Source organism: Balaenoptera acutorostrata, chromosome 4, assembly GCF_949987535.1.
Source record: "Balaenoptera acutorostrata chromosome 4, mBalAcu1.1, whole genome shotgun sequence".
In the NCBI taxonomy this organism is placed as follows: domain Eukaryota; kingdom Metazoa; phylum Chordata; class Mammalia; order Artiodactyla; family Balaenopteridae; genus Balaenoptera; species Balaenoptera acutorostrata.
The window spans coordinates 151,056,813-151,072,013 of record NC_080067.1 but is presented as its reverse complement, the minus strand read 5'-3'; the positions used below and the strand labels follow the sequence as shown (position 1 = coordinate 151,072,013).

General features: G+C 41.2%; 1 protein-coding gene across 13 annotated transcripts in view; it reads right to left on the bottom strand.

The window, feature by feature from the left end:
• The window catches only part of PCBP3 (poly(rC) binding protein 3), a 214,895-nt gene extending 199,948 nt beyond the window's left edge, over window positions 1-14,947 (bottom strand). For 3 of the 13 annotated variants that reach the window (XM_057545901.1, XM_057545898.1, XM_057545900.1), the window contains exon 1: window positions 14,776-14,945. The gene's annotated coding sequence lies outside the window, so the exon portion shown is untranslated. Of the gene's footprint in view, window positions 1-14,775 lie in introns of all 13 variants that reach the window. The other 10 variants (XM_057545912.1, XM_057545908.1, XM_057545911.1 and 7 more) reach the window with 5 other exon arrangements.
• Between the last annotated feature and the right edge of the window lie 254 nt (window positions 14,948-15,201).

The window sequence follows — 15,201 nt, the reverse complement described above, 5'->3', positions numbered from 1 at the left end:
GAGCTCCAGTTGCCTCTTGCCTCTCTGGGAGATTTACCAAGATCAGTTGGTAGGTCTGACCCAGGCTTCTTTCAAATTACTGCTTCTGCCCTGGGTCCCATAGCATATGAGATTTTGTGTTCACCCTTTAAGAGTGGAGTCTCTGTTTCCTACAGCCCTCTGGCTCTCCCAAAAGTTAGCCCCCTGGCCTTCAAAGCCAAAAGTTCTGGGGGCTTGTCTTCCTGATACAAGACCCCCAGGATGGAGAGCCCCATGTGGCACTTGGACCTCTCATACCTTGGGGAAAGCTTCTGAAATTGTAATTATTCTCCTTTTCATGGGTCATCCATCCAGGGGTATGGGTCTTGACTATACTGCAACTCCATCCCTCCTACCCATCTCACTGTGGTTCCTTCTCTATATCATTAGTCGTAGAAGATCTTTCCTGGTAGATTTCAGTCTTTCTCATAAATAGTTGTACTGTAAGTAGTTGTAATTTTGGTGTGCCCATGAGAGGAGGTGAGCTCAGGGTCTTCCTACTGCACCATCTTGGCCAAGCTTTCAAAACACATTATTTTAAAGTACACATGGAACATTCTCCAGGAGACACTAGACGTTACACTTGAAAAACAAATCTCCATATTATAAGGGATTGAAATCATACAAAGTATGTTCTCTGACGGCAAGGAAAGAAATTCAGAAGTCAATAACACAAAGAAAAATTCACAAGTTTGTGGAAATTAAACAACACACTCCTAAATAACCAAGGAATCAAAGAAGAAAGCACAAAGAAAATTATAAAATACTTTGAAATGACTGAAAATGAAGTCACAAGATACCAAAACATATGGTAGGCAGCGAAAGTAGTGATTAGAGAAAGTTATAGGTGTAAATACCTATATTAAAAAGGAATAAATATCTCAAATCAATACCCTAAACTTCCACCTTAAGAAATTAGGAAAGGGGCTTCCCTGGTGGCGCAGTGGTTGAGAATCTGCCTGCCAATGCAGGGGACACGGGTTCGAGCCCTGGTCTGGGAAGATCCCACATGCCGTGGAGCAACTGGGCCCGTGAGCCACAATTACTGAGCCTGCGTGTCTGGAGCCTGTGCTCCGCAACAAGAGAGGCCACGATAGTGAGAGGCCCGTGCACCATGATGAAGAGTGGCCCCCGCTTGCCACAACTAGAGAAAGCCCTCGCACAGAAACGAAGACCCAACACAGCCATAAATAAATAAATAAATAAAGAGGATGCATTTCAAATAGTTAAAAAAAAAAAAAAAAAGTTTAAAAAAAGAAAAAAGAAATTAGGAAAGAACAAACTAAATCTAAAGCAAGCAGAAGGAAGGAAAAACGAGTATTAGAGCAAAAATAAATGAAATAAGAAAACAGAAAACAATAGAGAAAAAAAACAGTGAAACCAGAAGTTGGTTCTATGAAAAGTTAAAAAAAAAACAAAAACTTTATCCATATGCACCAAGAAAAAGACAGAGAAGACTTAAATTACTAAAATCAGAAATGAAATTAAGAACCTTACAGAAATAAAAAGGATCATTAAGAAATATTATGAACAATTGTTTGCCAACAAATTATATAACCTAGGTGCAATGGCCAAATTCCTAGAAAGACAAAAACTATCAAAACCGATTCAACAAGAAATAAAAAATCTGAATAGACCTAAAACAGGTAAAGACATTGTCTTAGAAATTGAGAAACTTCCCACTTTTCCCAAGAAAAAGTCCAGGACCAAATGGCTTCACTAGTGAATTCTGTCAGACATTTAAAGAAGAATGAACACCAATCCTTCACAGACTCTTCCAAAAAATAGAAAAGGGCACTTCCCAATTCATTATGAGACCAATATAATACTGATATCAAAACCAAAGATATCACAAGAAAAGAAAACTAAGTACCAATATGCTTCAAGAATACATACGCAAAAATCCTCAACAAAACAATAACAAACTAAATCGAGCAATACTGTATATAAAAAGGATTATCCACCATGACCAGCTGTGATTTATCTAAGGAAGGCAAGGTTGATTCAACACATGAACATCAATCAATGTAATGCACCACCTTAATGAGGGACAGAAACCACATGGTCATCTCAGTAGATTCAGAAAAAGCATCTGACAAGAATAATACTCTTTTGTGATTAAAAAAAAAAAATTCAACAAAATAAAAATAGAAGGAAACTTCCTCAACCTAATAAAGGGCATCTACAAAAATCCACAGCTAACAACATAATTAATGGTGAAAGGCTGAAAGCTTTCCCCCTAAGATCAGGAAGAAGACAAGGGTGTCCACCTTTGCCAGAACAATTCAACATTATACTAGAGGTTATAACCAGGGCAATTACACAAGGAATAAAAATACAGGGCATCCAGATTAGAAAGGAAGAAGTAAAATTATCTATATATACATAGAAAACTTTCAGAATCCACAAAAAGCTATTACAGCCAATAAATCCCATGTTCATGGATTGGAAGACTTAATACTGTCAAGATGGCAATATTCCCAAATTGACCTACACATTCAACACAATCCTTACCAAAATTTCAGCTGCCTTTTATGCAGAAATTGACAAGCTAATCCTAAAAATCATATGGAAATGCAAGGGACCAGGAATAGCCAAAACGATCTTAAATAAGAACAACAAAGTTGGAGGACTCGCACTTCCCAATTTCAAAACTTACCACAAAGCTCCAGTACTCATGACTGTGTGGCTTTGGCATAACAATAGATATATAGATGGATGGAATCAAATTGAGAGTCCAGAAATAAACCCATATTTTATGGTCAACTGATTTTCCAAAAAGGTGTTAAAAGACCATTCACTGAGGAAACAGTCTTTTCAACAAATGTGCTAGGACAACTGGATAGCCACATACAGAAACTCCTCTCTCATACCATATATAAAAATTTACTCAAAATGTATCAAAGACCTAAATTTAAGAGCTAAAACTTTACAAGAAAACACAGGCGTGAATCTTTGTGACCTGGGATTAGGCAACGTTGTCTTAAATATAACACCTAAAGCACAAGCAACAAAAGAAAAAATAGATAAATTGGACTTCATGAAAATTAAAACCTTTTGTGCATCAAAGGACACTATCATGAAAGTGAAAAGGCAACTCACAGTTGGAAAGGAAATATCTGCAAATCATATATCTGATAAGGGATTGGTAAACAATATATAAAAAATTCTTACAGCCCAACAATAAAAAGACAATCCAATTTAAAAATGGCCAAAGGATCTGAATAGAAATTTCTCCAAAGAAGATATACAAATGGCCAATAAGCACACGAAAAGGTGCTCAAAGCATCAGTCTTTAGGGAAATACTAATCAATACCACAAGGAGATATTACTTCACACCCACTAGGATGGCAATAATCAAAAAACTGAAAATAAGTGTTGGTGAAGATGTGAAGAAACTGGAACCCTTATGCGTTGCTGGTGGGAATGTAAAATGGTACAGCATCTTTGGAAAACAGTTTGGCAGTTACTCAAAAAGTTAAACATAGAGTTATTATTTGACCCAGAAATATCACTTCTAAGTATATACTCAAAAGAACTGAAAACATGTATTCATACAAAAACTTGTACATGACTGTTGACAGCACATTATTCATAACAGACAAAAAAAACCAGAAAAAACTCAAATGTCTACCTACTGATGATAAGCAAAATGTGATATATCCATACAGTGTAATATTATTCAGCCATAAAAAGGAATGTACTGATACATGCTACAGTGGACCATGGATGGACCTTGACATTATTATATTAAGTGAAAGAAGCCAGGCACCAGAGGCAACATATTTACGACTCCACTCATATGAAAAGTACATGTTAGGCAAAACCTTACAGACAGAAAGTAGATTAATGGCTGCCAGGGGCTGGGGGAAGGGAGGAATGGGGAGTGACTGTTAAGAGGTATGAGGTTTCTTTTTAAGTGATAAAAATGCTCTGGAATTAGGTAGTGATGATGGTTGCACAACCTTGTAAATATACCAAAACCACTGAATCTAAACTTTAATAAAGGGTGAATTTTATGGCATGTAAACTATATCCCAAAAAATTTTAAGTAAATTAAAGGAATTTTAAAAATAAAAAAAAGTGAAATCAAGATACTTTTAGAAAAAAATCAAGAGTGTCTATGTACTACCAGCTGATAAGCAAAAATGGAATTTCTAAAGAAGCCTCTTCAGGTAGAAGGGAAATGACCCCAAAATGAAGTTCAGAAATGTCAGAGAGCAATGAAAAGCAAAGAATGGATAAAGATGTGAATAAATCTAAATGAACACTGCCAGTATGTTAAATACTAACACTGTTTTTTGTTTGTTTTTTGTTGTTTGTGGGTTTTTGTTTGTTTGTTTCTTTTTGGGCCATGCTGCGCAGCATGTGGGATCTTAGTTCCCCGACCAGTGATCGAAACCGCACCCTCTGCAGTGGAAACACAGAGTCTTAACCACTGGACCACCAGGGAAGTTCCAATACTAACACTGTTAATATTACTTAGTTGAGTTTAAAAAGAGCATACAGAATTAAAATATACAATTACAATCACACATAAATCTGGAGGGGTGAATGGAGTTCAAGTATTCTATGAAAATGATCTCTGCATGGTCCAGGAAGAAGGTATAATGGCATTATCTGGATAAGTTAATAACACATTATCTAATTTACACGGTAACCACAAAAAGAAAGAAAAATAGAATATAACCTCCAATGTACTAGAACTAGTGGAAAAGTAGAACGATTTTTTAAAATCATAATACTAGTTTCAAATAATACAAGAGAAGAGAGAAAAATAAACACAGAAAATGTAGGATAAGAGTGTCATATAATAGGTTTGTAGATTTAAACTCAAATAGATCAGTAATTACATTCAATGTTAATGAGTTGAATGTTCCCATTAGAGGGCAAAAATTATCAGATTGGATGGAAAAAAATCTAACTGTATAATCTTTACAAGAGGCATATCTAAGGTATAAAAATATAGTAAGGCTGAAAGTTAAATGATTTAAAAAAAAGAAGATATCATGCAAATATGAGCCTAATGAAATCTGGTATGGCTATATTAGCATCAGACAATTACACCATAAAGGCAAAGATACATTACTAAAGATACATTACTAGAGATAAAGAGAACCACACATAATAATTAAAGTCTGAATTCAGCAGGAAGACATAACAATTTTAAATTTGCATTCCCCTGATAACACGGTCTCAAAGAATCTAAATAAAAATTGACAGAACTGAAGAAGAAATAAGACAAATCCATAATCATAATGGAAGTGTGTAATTATCTTAGTAATGGATATAACAACCAGACAAAAAACTAGTAAGGAAACAGAAGACGTGAGTAATATGCTTATCAAGCTAGCTGAACAGAATGTATAGAACACTGAACCTAATTCTTTACAAGCACACAGGAACATGTGAGAAAGGCTTAAACACCATATTCTGCTACAAGGCACATCAGCACCTTTCAAAAGATTGAAATAAAGAGCAAGATCTTTGGGCAACGCAATTGTGATGGAAAAGAATAAAATAAGAAAATATGCATGTGTCTGGAAATGTTAAAATATCCTTCTAAATGACCTACAAATCAAAGAAAAATATCATAATGGCAATTACTGTCTTAGCTTAGGCTGCTATAACAAAATACCATAGATTGGGTGGCTTAAACAATAGACATTTATTTCTCATTTAGTTCTGGAAGCTGGGAAGTCTGAGAGCAGGGTGCTGACATGGTCAGGTTCTGGTGAGGGCCCACTTCCTGGCCTTGCAGATGGCTGCCTTCTTGCTGTGTCCTCACATGGCAGGGAAAGGCAGTAAGAGATCAAGCCCTCTGGTCTCTTCACATAAGGCACTAATCCCGTCATAAGAACCTCACACTCATGACCCCACCTAAACCTAATTATCTCCCAAAGGCCCCATCTCCAAATACCATGACTTTGGGGGTTACGGCTTCAACATAGGAATTTGAGGGAGGAACAATTTAGTGCGTAGCATATATTAAATAGTAATGAAAATACCTCAAGTCAAACTCTGTATGATGCAGCTGAAGCATTATTTATAAGGAAATGCACCACCTTAAATGCACATTATTAGTAAAAGATAAAAGCTTCAAATTAATAAACTAGGCATTCATCTCAAATTAGACAGTGAACAACTGCAGGAAAATTATGGGCCAATTTTACTCATAGACATTGACTCAAAAATTCCCCCTAAAATATTAGTCATCAGAATCTAATCAATACACTATAAGAATAGGCTAGTATGAACAAGTTATGTTTATATAGTGGTCATCTGTGGGTGGTGGAATTAAAGATTTTTATTCTGCTTTTGATGTTAATCTTTATTTTATAAAATTTCTAAATAAGCACTCATTATTTTATGAATCAGGAAAAAATATTTTTGAATTAATAATTAATATTCTTCTGATCTCTCATCTTTTTGAAGTCAACTACTTAAAGAATGGTGAGAAGAAAAGAACAAGGGCTCATTCAGAACAGCCATTTCATCTGAGTAATCATCAGAGCTATAAGACCTTATATGTTTCAGTGTCTCTATTTGGTTGAAAACAAAGAAAGGGAGGATAGGAGTAGAAAAGGATTTACAAAGATAGGGATGTGATAATAGCAATTCATAGGCTTTTTGCCCAGACATTAAGGGAGCGATCTCATACACAAATGTGTCTATAAATAGAATACTGCACTTTAATGAATAATTTAAAAGCACTTTGCAAACAGGGTTAAGAAAACATGAATCTAAATGCTCAAAAATCAATAGTTCTGTCTTATCCCAACCTGGTGAGTTACAGAAACAGATGCTTGAGTTGTATCCTTTTAAAAGAAACACTGGAAGCTGGATGGTTAAATATCAAAAAGCTTAAAAACACCTACAAGTTTTGACATGATAATTCTGCCTTTAGAAAGTTATCTTTCAGAAATAATTGGTGATACACACCATGAGTTTTGTATAGGATACTTATTAAAGCATTATTTATTATGGTAAATATTTTAAAGAAGCATAAATGTCCAGCTATAGGAAAGAGGTTCAATAAATTGGGACTCCCACTGGAATATTATGCAGCCATTCAAAATCATATTTTAGAAGAATATGATGACACAAAAAATGCTCACTATCTACAAAGGAAAAAAGTTGTTTATAAAACGTATTATGGAATGAATCCCAACTTTAGGAAATACATATCATACATATATAAAAGTAGGAAAAAAATTGGCAATCCTTGAGTGGTAAGATTATAGATGATGTTTATTTTGTACTTTATACTTTCTGCCTGTATCTCAAATAGATTCAAACACTCTTCATCAGCCTAAACCCACTTCTAGTGAGGGTAACTGGGAGGTCAGTACAGATTTGGTACACTACTCTTCTACAGCTGCATAACAAACCATCACACACTTAGCAACTTGAAACACATTTATTATCTCACAGTTTCTGTGGGTTAGGAGTCTGAACAGGCTAAACTGGGTCCTCTGCTTAGGGTCTCATAAGGCTGCAGTCATGATGTTGGCTGGACTATATTCTCATCTGCAGGCTTAACTGGGGAAGAATCTGCTTCCAAGCTCACTCGGTTGTTGGCAGTTGTTTCCTTGCTATAGGACTCAGGGCCCCTGCTTCCTACTGGTTGTCTCTGGCGATCGCCCTCAGCTCCTAGAGGCCACCTGCAGTTCTTGCCACGTGGGCTTCTCCAACATAGGCACTTACTCAAGCCAGCAAAGAGAATCTCTAAATTAGTTTCTAGCAAGATGGAATAATGGAATTGACATCCCATCATTTTTGCCTTATTCTACTAGTTAGAAGCACATCACAGGTCCCACCTCAACGGGGATGGGGGTATTATACAAGGGCATGAATACTAGGAGGAGGGGATCACAGTGGGGTCAACTTCATTCATACAGTCTGTCCACTTCACCTAGCTTCCCAGTGCAGAGCTCAGACAAAGGAGGGAAGCTTACACTTGGATGTGAAGACTCTTTTGATCAACCAACCACTCATAAACGCAACTGAACCCTGCCCTCTGCACCTTTGAGGCAGGACAGTACTGTAAAAAGTGCAGGGAGCATTCACCACAAGTCGGGGTTCATGTAGAGAACTTCAGCAGGTCCTGTGCCAGCCTTGAAGGATGGTTGAGATTTAGATCCGTGGGAAGGAATGAGAAAGGGAGACTTTTCCTCTGCAATAAGAAGAGGTGGAGAGGCAGGAATTCCCAAGGTGGGTTCTGGAGAAAGTAAGCAGGACGGTTTGTTCAAAAGAAACACAAACAAATATGATGTCTAGCTTCATATTCTAACCGGTCCCTTGATAGACAACATACTTGCAAAAACTACGAACAAGACCTAGAGAGGAACACAGTTTTAATTTTGGCTAATTCAGCAGCACTGACATCAATTCGCCTCTATAGTGTGGTAAATATTACTAATATTTACCAGTATCCAGTGGTCCTAAACTTCCAGAACATGGAAGACTCTACCTCCCTGCCCCATTTGAAACTAAGCATGTCCAGAACGACTCCCTTGAGCCAATGAAATGTGAGCAGAATGGACCAGCTTCTAAAGTGATTAACTGCAAGAGTCTCCATGTTCTAAAAGGGTCCGGATCTAGAACACTGAAGAAGCAATACTGCCAAACTTCCAAGGAACAAACATCCCTCCCTTTCAGAAATTATTACAGAGATGATGAAGCATCACAGTGATACCAAATCTGATTAAGAGCAATACAAGAAAAGATTATTAGTCAATACTTCTTATGAAAATATATGCCAAAATCAAAAGTGAAATATTACCATATTGGATCCAATAATAATCTTTAAATGTAGTACATCGTGACAAAGTAGAGTTTATCCCAAGAAATCAATGATGGTTCAAAAGTAGAAGATTAAAGTATTTCACCTCAGAGTTCAAAGAAGAAAAGACACAAAATTATCTAAATAGGTAAAGAAATCATTTGATAAAATTAAAAATCTATTAATGACTTTAAAAAATCTTTTATCAAGCTATTAGTAGATAAGACCATCCTTAACCTAGTAAAAGGAATCTACCAATATATAGCAAACTTCATATTTAAGGCTTTGAAAACATTGCCTTTAAAGTGAAAAACAATATTAGGATAGCCTTACCACAATTTCTATGCAACTTTGTCTAGTGGTCCAAACAAAGGGAGTAAGACAAAATAAAAAATAAAATAAAAGATTTAAGGACTAGGAAGGAAGAAATGAAATTATCACTATTTACTTGGAGAAATTAGAAACAGATCCACACTTTTGTGAGGTCTGGTATGTTTCAAAGGCAGCACTGCAGATCACTGGGGAAAGGATGGTACTCAATAAATAGTACTGGTAGAATTGGTTATGCATTTGGAAAAAATCTAAAATCATAGCTCTACCTCATGCCTCACACAAAAGTAAGTTCAAAGTAGAATATGAAGAGAAAATATTTCTTTTAAATTTTTAAGAGGAGAATATCTTATGACTATGGGGTAACAAAGGATTTCTTAAATAAGACTTAATAACCACAGACAATAAGAAAAAGATTGATAAATCTGACTACATTAAAATTAAACATCTGTTCATCAAAATAGCAATTTTAAAAGGATAAAAAACAGGACACAAATAGAATCCAGAATATATAAAGAACGTCTAAAAAGCTATAAAAGGAACAACCCAGGCAACAAACAGACAAACAATATAAGAATACAAATTATAGACTTGAAAAGCCAAGTGGCCAATAAATGGGTAAAAAAAATCCTCAAACTCATTAGTAATCAAGGAAATAGAAATTAAAACAGTGAGATATTTCATATCTACTCAACTGACAACAATTAAACATCTGAATGTATAAAGGATTAGCAAGGATGTGAAGAAACAAACCTTTGGAAAATACTTTAACAACAGCTCTGAGGTTGGAACTGGGCCTGCCCTATGACCCCGCAATCCCATGTGTAGATGTATACCTGATCCACTCTCCCCTAAGTACGCAGCACAGGAGAAAAGTGGACCAGTGGGACATGGCAGTTAGCAGGGGTGGAGGCTGACAGGCTGCTTAGAGGAAAACTTCAACTGGGACTCAGGCCAGGTAAGGCAATGTCAGAAGCCAGTCTTGTCAGGAGATGAAACTGGGGATCAGAACCGTGCTTACTTAGAGCAACTTCCTCATAAATAGCACCTGCATCAGTTTATCTTCTACAGCCAATCTGACCATGTGACTTCCTCCTTAAATTTCACCAGCTAAAACTTTCTAGAGCAGAATCCCAACTTACATCAGTTTTCTGCGGCTGCTCTAAAAAACTTTCCATTGAATTTAATGGTTTAACACAACACAAATTAATTATCTTACAGTTCTGGAAGTCAGAAGTCAGACACAGGTCTCGCTGGGCTAGAATCAAGGTGTCAGCATAGCTGTGTTCCTTTCTGGAGGCCTGGCCGGAGAACCCATTTTCTCGCCTTTTCCAGCTTCTGGAGGCTGCCTGTATTCCTTGGCTCATGACCCCTTCCATCTTCTAAGCCAGCAATGAGGAGTAGAGTCTTCCTCATTTCACATCACTCTGACACCGACTCTTCTGCATCCCTCTTCCACATTTAATGACCCTTGTGATAACTATGGGCCCACCTGGGCAATCCAGGATAATCTCTTTGTTTTAAAATCAACTAATTAGCAATCTTCATTCCAACTGCTACCTTAAATCCTCTTTGACATGTAAAATGTCCACAGGTTCTGGAGATTAGGATGTAGACCGCTTTGGGAAGCCATTATTGTGCTTACCACACCTCTCCTCAACTCTACCCCCCACCCCACACCTCTAGCAGAGTCCCAACCCTTTCACAATGTCCCCCACACCTCCATCCTCAGCACCACCATACACCTTGTCCTCCAACGACACCAACCTTCTGGGCTTTTTCTAATCAGTGTGTGCCCATCCATGCCCAAACAATTACAACCCAAACTCCAGGGCTCAGCCCAAAGGCCACGCCCTCTCTGAAGCCTTCTTTGATTCCCAGCCTAAATGAGTCACCTCCCCTCAACACACCAACCCAGCTTTCTGTGCATCCCAACTGCTGCACTGAGTGTGGCCCCCTGTAACCATCTGTTTTCACGTCCTTTCCTCAGTCCAAAGTGGTGAGTCCTTCGATGATATGAATCACAGACAGCTGTCTCCTTCCCCTGTGGGTTCCCAGATCATAGCACAGGGCCTGGGAAACAGTAGCACTCAGAGAGTATTTCTGAAACTTGGAGGAGGCAGAAAGAAGCTGCCCTGGGTTTCCCTCAACAAAACAGATGTCAAAGAATAACCCGGGTTAAGTGTATGGCTAACAGGGCCAAAGAACTAGTTCAGATGTTCATAACAAAACACCTCAACAATCCACTGCTTCGTTTGATGCACAATTTACTATCACGTGGAAGAATCTCTGTATCACAAGGAACACCCATTATTTTTTATTGCTAACCTGTGGGGCAATTCTAAAGTAACAGACCACCTCAAGAGAAATAAAGGATTTATCTAAAATGATTTACAAAGATGTACTCAAAATTATAGGCAAGAGAGTAGATGCTGCTCCAACACAGCACGAGGGCCTGGCAACTGCCCAACAGCCCCACCACATTCTCAGAGGGCTCCAGTCCCTCTCCAGGAAGGCTGGGAAGCACCATGCCAGCGAGGCTGAGGGATGTTACAATCAACCCTGTTTAGGGGAAAACAAATTGCCTCTACATACAAATATATATATGTACATACTATAATAAAGAGCACGTTTTTAAAGAGGGCGTTAGTTAAGCAAACAGGGTCTCGTTTAATTTCAATGGTTTGTTACTTGATGTCCATACTCCAGCAAGGAAATTCTCACCTGGGGTGAAGGAGACTAAGCAAAGCAAAGTACATGTTGACTCAGCACAATTATCCACTTTAGAAAAAAAGAGAGACATTAACATGCCTTGAGTTTTCAAAAGGCATGCTTCATTCAGGTTCAATAGAATTCCCTTGTTCAACTCTTCTTGAAAAGTGTGAATTCTGAAATTCATTTTAAAACTTCAAAAACTACTCTCACACTGGAAAGGAAATTTGAGACGGAAAAACAGAAATAAATGACATATTCAGCACCATGGACAGTGGACCCAGGATACTTGTTAAGAGTCCTTGCAGCAAGAGCTGAGAGCTAAGAGACACCAGAGCCAAGCAAAAATCTACAGTATTCATCCTAATGTTCAATGTGGGAGTGACTCCAATACATGAGCAGGTATTTTTCTTTGTTATGGCCCAAAGGACAGCCTTCTTCACCAAAGGGTTGTACAACTTTCATCTACCAAGATCTGCTTCAGTGATCACTTTTACAATAAAGCCCTGGGATTTCTGTGAAAATAGGAATGACTCTGCCATTGACACATGGCTACAGGTCCAGGAACTGAAACTGTTGAAATAGAAAGTGTTCAGCCTTGAATGGCTAGATTGTTTCAAGGACCTCACGGAACTTCTGCAAATATAAACGCGGCATGCTCTCAGCCTCCCCTGAACATCAGAGGAAAAAATAGCTTCTTTCTAAACATCTAACAAAATGAACCCATGTGGTGAAATTTTCTCATAAATACCTTTAAAAATGTAATCATAAAACTGTGTATTTTCTCCAACTCTGAGTATTAATAAAGATATCTGGAAAAATGATGTTCTAAAGTTCAATATCACCACTAATCAGCACCACCTGTGGCAATACCAGTCCCAAAGCCCTGAATTCTACACAGGATATCCAATCTTTTCAGTTAAAAAACCCCAAAAAAACTCCTTTTACCATCAAACCTTTTTTCAAGACCTTATAATATTGAGTATTAACTAAGAAAATGCATGAAGTTATATAAATTCTAACACACTTGTAATGAACTTTCACTGTGTAAATAACAGCACCTACATACAAGAGAAAAACATCAGTGCTCAAAAGTGACCAAAGTCAGTCAGTCAGTGACTGCACTTGTGTTTGAAGACCCCTTGATTTCTGGTGGATCTCCAAGTCTGAACACACTACCCACAACTACTCCAGCTCCTCTGATGGGAGCATCAGTGAGATCACTTTGGATCTTGTCAACAATCCCTCCAGAGTGTCACTGTTCTGCAAACAGTCTCTGGGCCAAAATGCACATCTCTGAGACATTCTAAGATGGTGAGCTGCTGTCGTGCACGAGGGGACTGGAAATCAGTTTTCTTCAATAGGAAAGCACCTTTGCACACTTCCTTTGGTTCCCAATTCTAAAGCCAAGTTCAAAGAACAGAAAAGGGGCAACAGTTCACCCGCTGACAGCAAGTTAAATTTCCGAAGGATGTGGGCGCGCCTGTGCCAGAGGAATAGTGTGAACTGGAGGGTCTGTTTACTACCCTGTCTAGTCCGGAAAGGTCTCTCATCCAGGCCCCGCTACCCTAGCTTTCTTTTTCGTGAATTACGCATCATAAATCCTCATCACCCCGGAGTGCTGTTAGCTCACACGCAGGGCCAAAGAGACCCAGAAGTCCGCGCTGCCTCAGAGGAAGGTGGAAGATAATCAACCCTAGGCACGAGGTTTAAGACCTGGCTTTTTGTTAACTTGCAGATTTGCTATGCAAGTAATATACTTGAGAGTAGTAAGGAGGAAAAAAGTAGAAACGCCACCGGGCAAAAAGAAAAAAATAAACACTCTCAGCAAACAATACTTCCAGAGCGGAACACTTCTGGGAACAATAAGAAACACCTTCTGACTCGCCCCCAAATAAAAGAAGAAAATGCAGTAACTGAGGAGAGGAGCACGCACCCGCCCCATCTAACCTGCTCCTGGCTTTGACACGGCGTCGCAGAGACGCGGACACTAGTCAAGGAGGCAGATGCCGGGCGTGTGAGAAAAGGGGACACAAAGCGCGTCCGCACGGAACCCCTTCCTGCTGCCGCGGGCGCCGCGGTCCCGGACGCCACCCCCGCCCTCCGCGCGCCCCTCCCCTCCCCTCCCCTGCGTCCCGCCGGCCCCGAGCCGGGCGCCGACGACGTGCTTTCCCCAAATCTTTCCTCAGCCTGACGCGACGAAACTTAAACCGTTTTGAAATGTAAGCTTCATAAAGTCCAGAGCAGAACCGTGGCGGACGTTTACTGACAGGCGAGCGTTAACTCCCCTGTTTCTGGAAGCGCGGGTCTTGTTTACAACTTCTGGATTTGGGGGGGGGGGGAGGGGAGACAGGGCAGCCCAGGCGGGGTCCTCATTTCGCCCGAAGTCACTTCATCACTTCCCTCTGAAATCCTCCCCGCGTCCAGTTTCCGTCCTCGGAACATTTCGTGAGCTCGCAGCGCGGCCCGGGCGTTAACTTGAGGAGGGGGCTCCCCAGAGTCCCGCGGGGACCTCCCGGACCCCGCCTCCCGCCCCGCCCCGCCCCGCCCGGCAGACGACCCGGCTGCCGTCCAAGTTTGTCCGGGCCGGGCGGGGGTCTTCGGGGCTCTCGGCGGGGCTCGATCGGGAGAGACCTGCGCCCCCCGCCCGGCCCGGACACCGAACCCGGCCATGGGCCGCCGACCCCCGGCTCCACAACGACCCCGGCCCGGGCCCCAGCTTGACCCCCCATCCCCGGCCCGGACCCCGACCCCGACTCCCGACCCTCGATTCTCGGCCCCGATCCCTGGTCCCGACCCCGGCTCGACCCCGGCCCGAACCCCGATCCCAGACCCCGACCCCAGACCCCGGACCCGGACCCCGGCCGGTCCCCCGGCTGGGACTCCGATTCCCCACCCCCGATCCCCGGCCCTGCCCGCGACCACTCACCTGTCCCGCGGCAGAGGGCGTGCCCGCGGGCCGGCCCGCGGGAGGGCGGCCGGGGCGGGGCTGGGGGGGGTGGGGACGGGCGATCCCGGCGGCGGTGGAGCCTGAGGCGACCGAGCCTGAGGCAACTGAGGCGACTGAGGCGGCGGTAGCAGCTCCTCGCGCTCCTGGCGAGGCACTGCGCGCGGCGCGGGCCCGCCCCCTCTGCGCCGCCGACCAATCCCGCGCCGCGAGCCGCGGCTGACCCCGCCCCTCCGAGGAGCAGGTCCTCGCGAAAGCGGGCGCAGCGGGCCAATCGAACGGCGGAACGGCGACGGGATCGACCAATCGGAGCTCAGGAAGCTCTGCAGAAAGAAACCAATTAGCGTGGAGGGGGCGGGGCGGGGCCATGGGCGGGTCACCGAGGGGGCAGGGCCAGAGCCGGGAGGA